The sequence below is a fragment of the Tursiops truncatus genome, chromosome 14 (genome assembly GCF_011762595.2).
Source record: "Tursiops truncatus isolate mTurTru1 chromosome 14, mTurTru1.mat.Y, whole genome shotgun sequence".
NCBI classification, from domain to species: domain Eukaryota; kingdom Metazoa; phylum Chordata; class Mammalia; order Artiodactyla; family Delphinidae; genus Tursiops; species Tursiops truncatus.
The window spans coordinates 20,059,430-20,072,275 of record NC_047047.1 but is presented as its reverse complement, the minus strand read 5'-3'; positions in this window follow the sequence as shown (position 1 = coordinate 20,072,275).

Sequence of the window (12,846 nt, the reverse complement as noted above, 5' to 3'; positions counted from 1 at the left end):
GCACTGCCAAAAAATTGTTAAGGGAGAATCATCAGGCAGAAGCAATACAATTTTAAATAAAAACTTGGATCTACAGAAAGAAATGGCATACAAGAAGTTAAATACAAATTTTCTTAATTTAAGGCTCTAAAACAACCCTGTCCAATAGTGTTTCCTGTAATGATATAAATGTTTATTTCTGTGCTGTCAGTAAGACTAGCTACACGTGGCTGTTGAACGCCTGAAATGTGGCAAGTGTTACTGAGAAACCCAATTTTAAATTTCATTGAATTTCAATTAACTTAAATGTAGTCACATATGGCTAGTGGCTACTTTATTAAATGTGCAGCTCTAAAAATTAACATTGTCTAAATCAAAAAGTGTAGCAAGGCATAGTGTGTCTATACACAATTTACCAAAAGGTAAATTTCATAGTACCTTAATTATACTTTAATTTAAGATGTGAAAAACCCTATGATAGCCAAAGTAGTAAGATTATAAAAGAGAAGAATCATTATATTTAAATTTTAATATGTATTAATGAAATGCCTTTAGTGTCTAAGATATAGTTCATTTCCAAAATAAATCATTTTGAATCCAGAATCAGGAGTATGGTTTAAAATATTATTTTACATTTCCAGTTAAGTCACCTATCAATCCTTTTAGGTTGGTGATCTAGACATTCCTTCCCTCAAGGGTCTTTCCTCCTATTTCTCCACACCCCCATTCAGTGCTTTTATTTTCTCCAGTCTCTCTTCCCACTACCCTGTTCCTCCTCCAGCATGCAGGCTCTTTCCAGTAGAGGGTCTGAGATTCTTCCAGCTCTCCATGAGGAATGACACAAGAAAGAAAACTGCATGCAGGCACATCAACCTCAAGGGGACTTCTTTGTTTATCAACAAGGATGAAAATGTCAGAAAATGACATTGAGAAAAAGTGATCCCTATATCTAATACAAAGAAAGACTCCTAGGAATTCTCCTGTGAAGAAGCCTCCTTGGTTTGTCTCAGTTTCCCATAAACTTTTTCCCTTTCAAATCTTTTTTCCAACCAACTATTTTTTTCTTAAGATTCCATGGCACATGTTATAAGAAATGCCTGTCTAATGTGTGTTCTTTTCATAATTTGTGAGTATAAAGATGAAAACCTCCTACAGAGAGAAAAGCAAGGCCAGAAACTTGTCTTCTAGACAGAGATAGCAGGGGTTTTTTTCTCTTTGTTCTAGGTACAAGTCCAGGCAAAAAAAGGTAAAGTAAGTGGAACAGGAGGTGACAGAAGTTATTATCACTTTTTCCCCTTAGGGAACACCTATTCTGTACTTTTGATGAACTTTTACTTTATGTGAGCAGTAAATAAAGCAGATATGGTCCCTTCCTTTATGGAGGTTACAATCTAATAGGAAACATCAAAAGAGAGGACAAATCAAAATTCCACATGAATATGTACCGTGAAGCATTGTCAATACTATAAAAATTTCCCCTTGGTATGAATCTTACTGACATCTTTCAAATACTCTGATTTTGAACGTACCTCATTTTAAATTTGTGAATGTATTTTTACTTTATGTGAGTTTCTTTAATTATATTCAGCAAAATATTCTGCTTATTCTAATTATTCATCATTATAAAGCACCTTAGATGAGACTGAATACTAACAGTCCATAATCTACCCTACTGGTCCATTACTGTGCTAGGTAATATCAACATTGGTGAGGATACTGAACTGCAAAAAGGAAAAGCTAAAATAAGGTAGATGAAGGGAACTTGACCAACCCTGGATTGAATGCATTTTCTGAGTGCCATGCCATAGCAAATTCACTTCTGTAAAGAGAATGTTAATAGCTTAATTCAACAGCAATCTAGATTTCTGGAATGATGCCATTTCTATTTATGGAATTAATATCAATTATTTTACCATAATTTCCAAATATGCAGAGGGAATCAATGAGTAGGAACTAAGTCTAAGATCGCTCAGTGTCAAATCAGAAGTTAAGAAACAAAAGCAATGTGATTTTGAAAACTCAGGACCAAGATATGGAGTGGAGATGGTAGGAGTATTATGTACAGGGCCAGAAATACCATCCAGACCATGCAAGGATGACGAAGAAGGCGGCTCAGCTCTTCGGTAATACAAGAAAGGAAGCTGGTAGAGCCAGAAACCTGGAGTATAGGTACAGCCTTCTCCTCCTGTTCAGAGACTCACAGAAGGAACAGAGAAATCCAAGAGAACTGGGCAGAGGGGAGCCTAGGTTATAGTATGGCTATTCCCCAGGGGCACTTCTGGGCACCATTAGCACATATTTTGTTAAAGCAGTCTGTCCTAGTTCATTCAGGCTACTATAACAAATATACCACAGTCTGGGTGGCTTAAACAACAAACATTTATTTCTCACAGTTCTGAAGGTACACCAAGGTGCCGGCAGATTCAGTGTCTAGTGAAGGCCTGCTCCCTGGTTCATAGACATCTGTCTTCTCACTGGGTCCTCATATGGCAGAAGGGACAAGAGAGCTCTATGATATCTCCTCTATAAGGGCACTAATCTTATTCATGAAAGCTCCACCTTCATGACCTAATTACCTCCCAAAGGACCCACCTCCTAATACCATCACATTGGGGATTAGGTTTCAATACATGAATTTTGGGGGGACACAAACATTCAATCTATATCACAAGCTTTAGCCATTCACTAACAGTAGCAATGAATTTTTCAGAACTTTGCTGGTAATTTACACTTAAATATAGGTGTCATAAAAGGGCTATGGAGGGCTTCCCTAGTGGCACATTGGTTGAGAGTCCGCTTGCCAATGCAGGGGACACGGGTTCGTGCCCCGGTCCGGGAAGATCCCACATGCCGCAGAGTGGCTGGGCCCGTGAGCCGTGGCCGCTGAACCTGCATGTCCGGAGCCTGTGCCCCGCAACGGGAGAGGCCACAAGAGTGAGAGGCCCGCGTACCACAAAAAAAAAAAAAAAAAAAAGGCTATGGAATGGGGAGAAAATGTGGCTGGTCTGTGGTGGTTCTCATCTACATAAGGAAGTATAATATGTACACTGTTCCATTTTGCTACTGCCACCTTGACTCATGCCTCAACTCTGTAGATCTTATCATCTTTTGAGATCTCAGCCCATTGTCACTTCCCTGATTTCAGCTTGTCACTTCCCATCCTTGAAGTTTCTGCTGCTAGAGTCTCTTTGTCTTACCCTATGACATTTTTTTCTAGCCACTGGCACTTTTTCTCAGTTACCTTCATATCAGTAAACTCATCTGTACTTGACAAAACTCAGTGCCCCTGGAAATAGGTGAGATATCTCAAGCCTCTCTCATGCCTAGAAACCCCAAAAAGATGTCTTTACTAACCTTCCTATCACCTTGGTCAGGGGTTCTTCTGCTAATCTGCTGCCTTCAAAATACCCTACACCAGAATACAGAGCTTTAAACTTGTACCCCATGACTATCAAGGGAAAATCTATCACAATATTCCCTTGACAGATTCATTATGGTGAGAAATGAATTCCCTGCATTGCTTCCAACTCTTTTTTCACCTCCCAGATCTCTGGTGTGAGGGTGTGTGTGTGTGTGTGTGTGTGTGTGTGTGTGTGTGTGTAAAGGAGGAAAGAAAAAGAATGCCTTGGAAACATGTTCTGCTTGTTTGCATTCCCTAGGCACTCTTTGTTGTCTCACAGTTGGATGGTGCCTCTGGTGGCCCAGAAGTCAAGAATGTGTCATCTTTGATTATTGGCCTGTGAGCTTACAACTCCCTCTGTAGTTAATTGAATCCCAGGGAGGACCTCTAAAAATGAATGGGTGTAGGCACAGGGGAGAGGAACAAAATATGCCAGTTACTGTTTCAAATGAATGAACAAGAATTTATGTAACCAGTATGCTAAACTAGCCCAACTGGTAGGATGCAATCACAAGACAATTTAACTTTGCTTCCTCACTCTTCTTTAGCTGCTCAGTGGGACTAGTTTTGCCCTAGCAATGAAAAATCTGGCATTTATATATTTTTATAATTATTTTAAAGAGATGTAAAGCTCTGAGATTATTTCAAGACACAAATCATAATCTCAACTTGCTACTTAAAATGGCCAATCCCATATATAAGCAAATCTTCCAAATTCATTTAGAGTTGCAGTTACTCCCCTACCTTCAACTCAGGATGGCTGCAAGTGAAAAAAATAAAAGACAGGTTTCTGCTCTAATTCCAAATTCCTCCTCTTCCAGTTTCCAACAATTTTAGGGTTAGGGCTTGGAGGCTGTAGGATAGAAGAGACCGTCTAGGTGTTCATCAAACCCATTTCTTCTTCCTGGGCATCCCACCTCCTTTCATCCAGGTTGGGCCATGTGACCAGCTTTCCCTCATGAAATGCAAGTGGAAATGATGGATCATTAGTAGTGATGGTTGTTAAGATAGGAGTGTGTTGGATCTACACCATCTTCTGACCAGATGTAGAGAACCCAGTGGGGCACTCCAAGGCAGAATCATAAATGAAAGGAGGCTGATTTTGTCAATCAATCACCAGATGGAAGGCTGCAAACCTAACGCTCAACTGAACTGTGATGGAAATGAGAAATGAGACATTATTGTATTAAACCATTTAGATTGGGAGTCATTTGTTATGGTAGCTAGGGTAAACTACCCTAATTAACACTAAGATGGAGTAACAATAAAAAAGGAGTGAATATTTATGCTTAGCTAGAAGAAATATGGTTGTTCATGGAATATACCCCTTGGACACTGCCCTATGCCTCTCACTAGCAGTTTTCTTGATACATGCTCATCTTACTGATAACTTACTTTGTCTACAGCTTTTGGGAATCTGGATTTACATTTAGCTTCTCTCTTCTTATCCTAGATTAACACCCATCCGATTCTGTTTCATGCGTGGCCTTTATCTGATCCACTGGAAACATTCACATATCCTTTGTTCCAAAAAAGTCTGAGAACACAGGTCATAAAGCACCGTCATCTTGCCTTCATTGCCTTTATCCCCACCTTCAAAGCATGTTTCCAGTCTGCTTTTTCCTTTTAGATTTTCCAAGTAAGAGTCTGACACAAGCTTAATGTATTTACCTTACTGAACCTATCAATTATGTGTATGTAATGTGTGTGTGCATTTGCTTTAACAATATTTCTTTGTACTGAGAACTTATGGTCTTTAATTTCTCTTTTATCATGAGTGTCTGGTCATATTTCATTGAAGCTACCTTTCTGAAGGTCGTTGAATAATCCATTTACAATTATTAAATGGGCCTTGTTTTATGCATTAACTCTGCATTCAATGAAGTTTGTTGACCATTCTCACTAGACTTGAGCTGAAGGACAGGATCCCATGCCCCAGTACCCTCTTGAGTGGAACTCACAGCACACAAGGAGCTCCCTCCAAAATGTCCTTTTCCTTTCACCATGCACCCTCAACCCTCTTTGACTCAATGTGAGGTGTTCAAGAATTGTGGAAATACTTTTCTAGCTAAATCACTTGAAAATTTCCAATTTGATCTGTTACCTCTCTTTGAAATGTTATATCTTCATATTTTACCACTTCATATGGAATTTCAGATATAAAACAATACACTTACCAGAATGTAGAATTCTAGAGCTCCCAGTGATTCTCTCTCAGAAGTTTTTAGATATTGCTGCATTGTTTTCTAGCATTTCATATTGCAAATATAAAACCAAGTTCCTGTCTGATTTTTATTTCTGTCTCTCTCCCCTTCCCTCCCTCCCTCTATTTCTATCTCTCTTTCTCTTTTTCTTACTGTATGCATTTAGGAAATTTATTTTTTCCATGGGAATTCATAAACTTAATCTGAATTTTTCAGTCTGAAGACTCAAATCTTTCTTCGATTCAGGGAAATTATCTTTTATTATACTCTTTAAATTATTGATTCTATGGTATTCACTTTGTGCTGTCTTTCTGTAAATTCTATTGATAGCATATAGATATCAAGATTCTCAGATATATCTTTCTCATCCTTTTTCTGATTTCAATTTATTATTCTTCCGAATTCTTATATAATTCCTCAAGTTAATTTACTAATCTCTGTTAGAAACATCCATTCTGTTCATTGTGTGTATGCTTCTGGTTAATTTTGGCAATAATGTTTCATACTATGCATTCTGATATTCCATTTTCTCCTTTTTCCATGGCAACGTGGTCTCTTCTAATGCAGCAACCACTTGAATTTCATTGAGAAAATGATTTTCAATTTTCTTGAAGTTTACCCTGGTTTATTGTGTTAATCTCATCATTTTGAGGGTCAATTGGTTTCCTTTCAGCTGATAATTCTTTTCAGTCTTATGATAAATATTTAATTCTCTGATTATATACTTACTCCAAATTAATGTCTTTAATGCAGTATTTTAAAAAATGGACCAAAGGCAAGTGGCTATCATCTTTTATTTCAATGGAAATATTATAATTCATCCCCAGAACTGCAAAAGTCACACTAATTTTTCACATGAATAAAAAAAAGTTCTAAACCTAATTATGAATAAAGTGAACATTAAAGAGCACTTTCACCAGCCCCTGATTAAAATGCAATTATAATTCTTTCATTAGAAGAAATTATGTGAGCTACACAAAATCATTGTGGGTAAAGTGCCTCTGAATTTTCCCTCTAGCAAAATGCATCCTAAAAGTATGTTTTCTATAATTATACATTAATGAAAAGACAACAAAAAGATGCTCTGCTTCTCCTCATAGTCACTGTCCCTCTCCTTTTGCTTTGTCATTTTCAAAATGATGATAACCTAGAGAAGGAAATTTTTGTTTAGTCATGAACAGGACAAATCTAGGTGTGCTGAGGCAGTGAGAGAGGGTAGTGGGCAAAGTCCCTTTTCCCGAGATGGTAAAGAAGGCAAAAAAGTAGTTAATAATACTGTATTGTGCACTTAAAAATTTGTTAAGGGGGTAGATCTTGTGTTAAGTGTTCTTACTACACACGCACACACACGTGTGTGTGTGCACACACACACACAGACCCACACAGTTACACACAAAAAAGCCAAAAGGGCATGAGGAAATTTGTGGAGGTGATGGACATGTTTATTACCTTGAGGGTGATGATGTTTTCACAGGTATTTCTATATGTCCAAACTCATCAAATTGTATATTTTAAATATTTAGAGGGGTTTTGTATATCAGCTATACCTCACTAAAGCTTTTGTAGGTAGATAGATAGATAGACAGATAGATGATAGATAGATAGATAGACGATAGATAGACTTTGTGAAACAAAAAAGAAAAAAGGTCAGATGGAAGAGGTGAGTGCTAAAGCACTCCCCACTACTGACTCTGTCCCCTGAACACCACTCCAGAGCTGTCTGTTTGATTTGATTGATAGAAAGTTTAGAGGAGGAGGAGAAGCAATTGAAGAGTGGGCTGGTGTTTATTATATGGAAGAAGCCAGATATATGTTACCTAGCAAAAAGAAATCTTAGGACCTCCCTCGTGGCACAGTGGTTAAGAATCTGCCTGCCAGTGCAGGGGACACGGGTTTGAGCCCTGGTCCAGGAAGATCCCACATGCCACAGAGCAACTAAGCTCATGCGCCCCAACTACTGACCTTGTGCTCTAGAGCCTGCAGCCCACAACTACTGAGCCCGTGTGCCACAACTACTGAAGCCTATGGCCTAGAGCCCGTGCTCTGCAGCAAGAGAAGCCACTGCAATAAGAAGCCCACTCACTACAACAAAGAGTAGCCCCTGCTCAGCGTGACTTGAGAAAACCCACACACAGCAACGAAGACCCAACACAGCCATAAATATAAAATATATATTTTAAAAAAGAAATCTTAAACCTATACTAGACTACACCCAAAATAAAAATGACACTTTCAGTCAGCTGAGCTGAGTAGATCATGTTGTGCCATAGATTCTGAGTGAGAATTTTATTATTTTGCACAATAGAAAAATATTATGTATTTATTAGAAAAATGATAAACTGTAATAAAGGATGCTATAGTGTATTTACATTTATGTTACTTTCAGCTGAAGATTAAAATAGTAGAGACTCTTTCCCAAAGGGAAGGTCATCAAGAATTTTTAAATGAAGTGAACAAAAGCTAGTCTTGTGATTTTAATCTCTAGCTGACAACAAAGGGCTAAAAGGATTAGGAGCTGGAGATTAAAGGATAAGCACATTTCCTTGAAGAGATGGTCCTACCTCTCTCCCCCACACACAGGGGGTTAGAGGGTGACTTCTCCAAAGTTCAGCTCTAGTGGGAAGTGATTCAGCTTCATCTCAGAGAGTTTGAACTGTGCACCAGTGACTTGGTTCTTGGCTGAAGCCTGAGACATGGAAAGGGTCAGGAATGTGGCTGCTCAGCTACTCTGGTGTTGGCATATTGGGATCACCATGAATTACAATTTTTTTTTTTAATATTTATTTGGCTGTGCTCGGTCTTAGTTGCAGCATGCGGGATCTTTAGTTGTGGCATGCAGGATCTAATTCCCTAATCAGGGATTGAACCCGGGCCATCAGCATTGGGAGCATGGAGTCTTAACCACTGGACCACCATGGAAGTCCCGAATTACCAAATCTTACCCAAGCAAAATTGTTTTCTCTGAACCAGATGTGGGTCACGTGCCCAAGAATGCTAGCATCAAATTTTTCCAGTTCTGGTCTTAGGAGTTCTACTTGAAGAGGTGGAAAGACCATAATGGAAAGGAGCTAAAGGAGGAGTCAGCAGCAACCAGCCAGAACAAAGGAATTCATTTTTGCCAAGAGAACTGCAGATAGTGGGAATGAAGGAATACTGATATTAACAGTCAAGAAAGAGTAGAAGAGTACTTCTCACCCAAGGGCAATTCCCTCCCGCAGGGATAGTTGGCAATGTCTGGAGACAGGTTTGGTTATCACAATTTGGGGAGATGGGGAATTGTGTGGGCAATGTTACTGGTATCTAGTGGGCAGAGGCAAGGGATGCTGCTAAACACCATTCAATGTACAGGACAGCCCCTTACAACAGAGACTTATACAGCAAAATGTCAATAGTGCCAAGGTTGAGAAACTGTGGGCTAGAGCATGCTGACTTAACAATCTCCAAATCTTAGTGGTTTATAACACAAAGGTTTATTTCTCATGTGTACAAGGTGTCCATTGCAGTTTGGCTGTGGCTCTGTTCTGTGTGTCTTCGTGGTAGAATCCAGTCTCCATCTAAAACATCACCAGTCAACATGGTAAAGCAAAAAGAAACATGTTCAACAATATACTAACTTTTAAAACTTCTGGTAGAAACGACAAACATCTTTCCAAAGCAAGTCCCCTTGTCTACTGGTTATCTAATACTGTGTAACAAATTACCCCAGAATTCAGTAGTTTAAAACAACACACAGTCATAATCTATTAGTATTCGTGGGTCAATAATCAGGCATAGCTTAGCTGAGTCCTCTTCTTCAAGGTCTCTTAAGAGCTGCAATCAAAGTGTCAGCCAGGGCCACAGTCATTCCAGATGTCAAATGGGACAGGATCTGCTCTTGAGCTCACTCAGTCGTTACTAGTGGGATTCAGTACCTCATGGGCTATTGGACTGAAAGTGCCAGTTGCTAGAGGCTGCCCTTGGTTCCTTGCCAGGTGCCCCTCTCCACCAGAACAAACATGCATGTAGAGCCAAAGAGAGAATGCCAACAAGCTAGAAGTCAGAGTCTTTCATAACCTTATAATGCAAGTGACATTGTATGACTCTTCTATTCATTTCAAGCAAGTCCACAGTCAAGATGCAGCCCACAGTCAAGAGAAGAGAATTACACAAGGGAGTAGTTATCACTTCAGTGTTCCTGAATTCAACAGGGCGGGATGTTTCATCCTTTCACGCAAAGGGTACCACATAGAGCAAACCTAAAATGAGTAATACAACCTGCCTTTGCAAACATTTTCCTCTTTCCTACTTCAGTGGGCTTAAACTGGGGGAGAAGTGAAGTTCTACCTTTAAATCCTGGTTTTATGTTTTTGAATATTGCATTGAACTGGATACATGAATTTCTGAAATGAGAGATAAAATTATGCTTTATGACTCAGAGTAATCAGAGGACCTTATATCACCTAAGAGCAATCCAAAGGGTTATAGGGCCTCCCACAAATTTCTTTCAGGGGAAGGATATAAACTAGCTCCAAGGAATAAATTTAAAGGCACAGAGGAAGGCAAACACAAAGTTGCATCATATACATGAGTCCACTTGTTCATTCTTTTACTCAACACTGTACATTTATTACCTATTATGGGTCAGGCTTATCCTAGGCATGGGAAAACAACAAATAAATAGGACAAAAATTCCTGTCCTCACAGAGCTTATGTTCAAATGGGATTGGGGGAGACAAAAGACTCTCAAAGAAATAGTCTAAGTATATAGTATTTTAAATGATGATTAGTCCTATAGAAATATGTAAAAGAGGGAAAGAGATGGGAAATGCTATTTTTCTAGAGGTAAAGAAAGTCCTCCCTAAAAGAGATGAAACTATGAGCCTTGTGAAGATCTGAAAAAAAGCTCATTCAATGTAATGTTTATATATTCTTCCAAAGAGTTATTTTGAACATCAACATAAAACACCATAATGGTAAGTCCAGAAAGCAAGAGACTTCTGCATTTAAAAACATATGTATGATTTGTTTGGAAACAGTAGCTGATATGGCTTTCATGAGCAGTTAGCTAGACTGCTGGATCCTTTTTGCAGACCTTGCCTTAACCTCAGAGAGTGATGAGTCGGGGTCAGTTGACAGACTCCTACCCTGAACCATGGAAACTAAATGTAGAATTCTTGCCACGTAAAGCTAGGAGGAATGAAGTGTGTGTGTGTGTGTGTGTGTAATGTTCTTTTTTGTTTCACCATGATTGATCTTCCTTTCAGGGTACCAACTAGAAGTAAGTGATCCATCTGGACTTCCTCTGAAAGAGTCAGTTGCCTGAGACAGACAGAAGATGGACAGCCTTCTCCCCAGGTGTGTTGGACAGTGATGCTCTTACAGGTAAGCGCTCCCTGAGGCAGCTGGTGACTGTGGGTCATCCTCGGCATAGGAGTCCACAGGAAGCTTCTCTGGAGCTTGGCAGGCAATTGTACGTCTGTGGCACTTTGCTTTCCCCCTCCTCACCCCTCTTACCTCATTCTTGCTTGAAAACTCCTTAAGATTTTCACTGGTTGAGTGATATCCTTTATAGTTTCTCCTAAAGAGAACAGAACTTTTCTTTATATTACCTGTATTATCTTGACAGGAATTTGAGAAAAAGGGAGATTTTAACCCCGACATAGGTCATACTTTTTTGCCAGAAAATGTTTGTATTGCTATATGAAAAGAGCTGGAAATGAAACATATGTCATATATCTCTATCTCTGTCTCTATCTGTATGAAGATTATAGATGGATATATAGAAAAACAGACCAAATGGCTAACAGTTGTTACTTTGTGCCATAAAAAAATACACTTCCTTTTTAAAACCTACTTGTACATTTAAATTTACCTACTATGGTCAAGCAATGCTTTTATACTAATAAAAAACAATAAAATTTTTCTTTTAATTCAAATAAATGATAGAATCACAGCATACAATTTGGGGACTGTGCATCTAAGAGAGGAGCTATTTTAAACTAAGGGATAGCAAGAAATAAGTAGCTTTGAGATTCATGTTATAGTGTCGTCATTCATGCTTAACAAAAGTGTTTCTACCTAACAAATTAACATACTATGCCCTGTGCACATTACAAACTTATTTGGGGACAATCATAAAAAACTACATTTTTTATAGTGCCTTTAAGTTTGCAAATTGCTTTGACATTTCATTTCATTTGATCATCCTGATGACCACATTAAAACAAAGTCAGGTTTTATTAACCCTGTTTGGGTGAGGAAAAAGAGGCACAGAGCATTCCATGACATTGACAATAGCAAAGGCTGACTGCCAAGCCATTGCTTTCTCTACCTGATGACTTTGAGTGAGCAGGATGGTAGCATTGGAGTAGGCAAAATCCCCCAGTAGCTCAGGTAGGGTCTCATTCCTCAGTGTAAGAAGCATCTTACCTTTATTTCAGTCCTGTGAATCTCTTTTCATGTTTTGAAATATGATTTTCACAGGAGAAGTCTCATGAATAAGCCTCTCTCTCTAAATAGGAAATTAATAAATTTTTCATCTTGTATATCTCATAAACTATTTCTTAGAGGAAATAACATTAAACTTAGAGAAACTGATGAGGTTTTTCTGGTAACTATGTTACAATTAGAAAGCAGAAAAATTCTTGACCAGAGAAAGCATAGGAATTGATTTAGAATAATTATGACTCAAATAAAAGAAAAGCAATATATAAAATAATTTGATTGTATTAATAGTCTGAAAATTCAGTCAAGAGTAACTTTAGTATTTGTGTTTAGTATTAGTACAGTATTTAGTATTTAGTAACTAATATAATTTAAATAGAGAGCAATATTTTAGGCCTGATTTGTAGCAACAATTTTGAAGAAAAGTGTTTTAGCAAATCAAGCTATACATGGCTATACATGGATAGCCCCATATACAGAAGGAGTAAGTATATATTTACTTCATAGAGTTTCTGCTTAATTATCTTGGTTAATAAGAGGAAAATATATACACAAATATGTTACTTTTTTTTCAACTTGGCCAATAACTCCTAAATAATTTAACAGATGCACTAACATGTAAGCAATTATCTTAACTATTTGGGGATTTAACCAGTTTCTGTTTTCATCCCGTAACCATAGATTTGATGATTAATGTGAAATCAGTAAGAGGCTGATAGCAAGTCTAAGGGGGAAGAAAGATTGGGAATATTCTACGTATTGCAAAATAACCTATCTTTAATAGTTTTAATCTTAAGTAGGGGTGGCAGAAGTTCTATAAGAGGAACTCCATCAAGACTT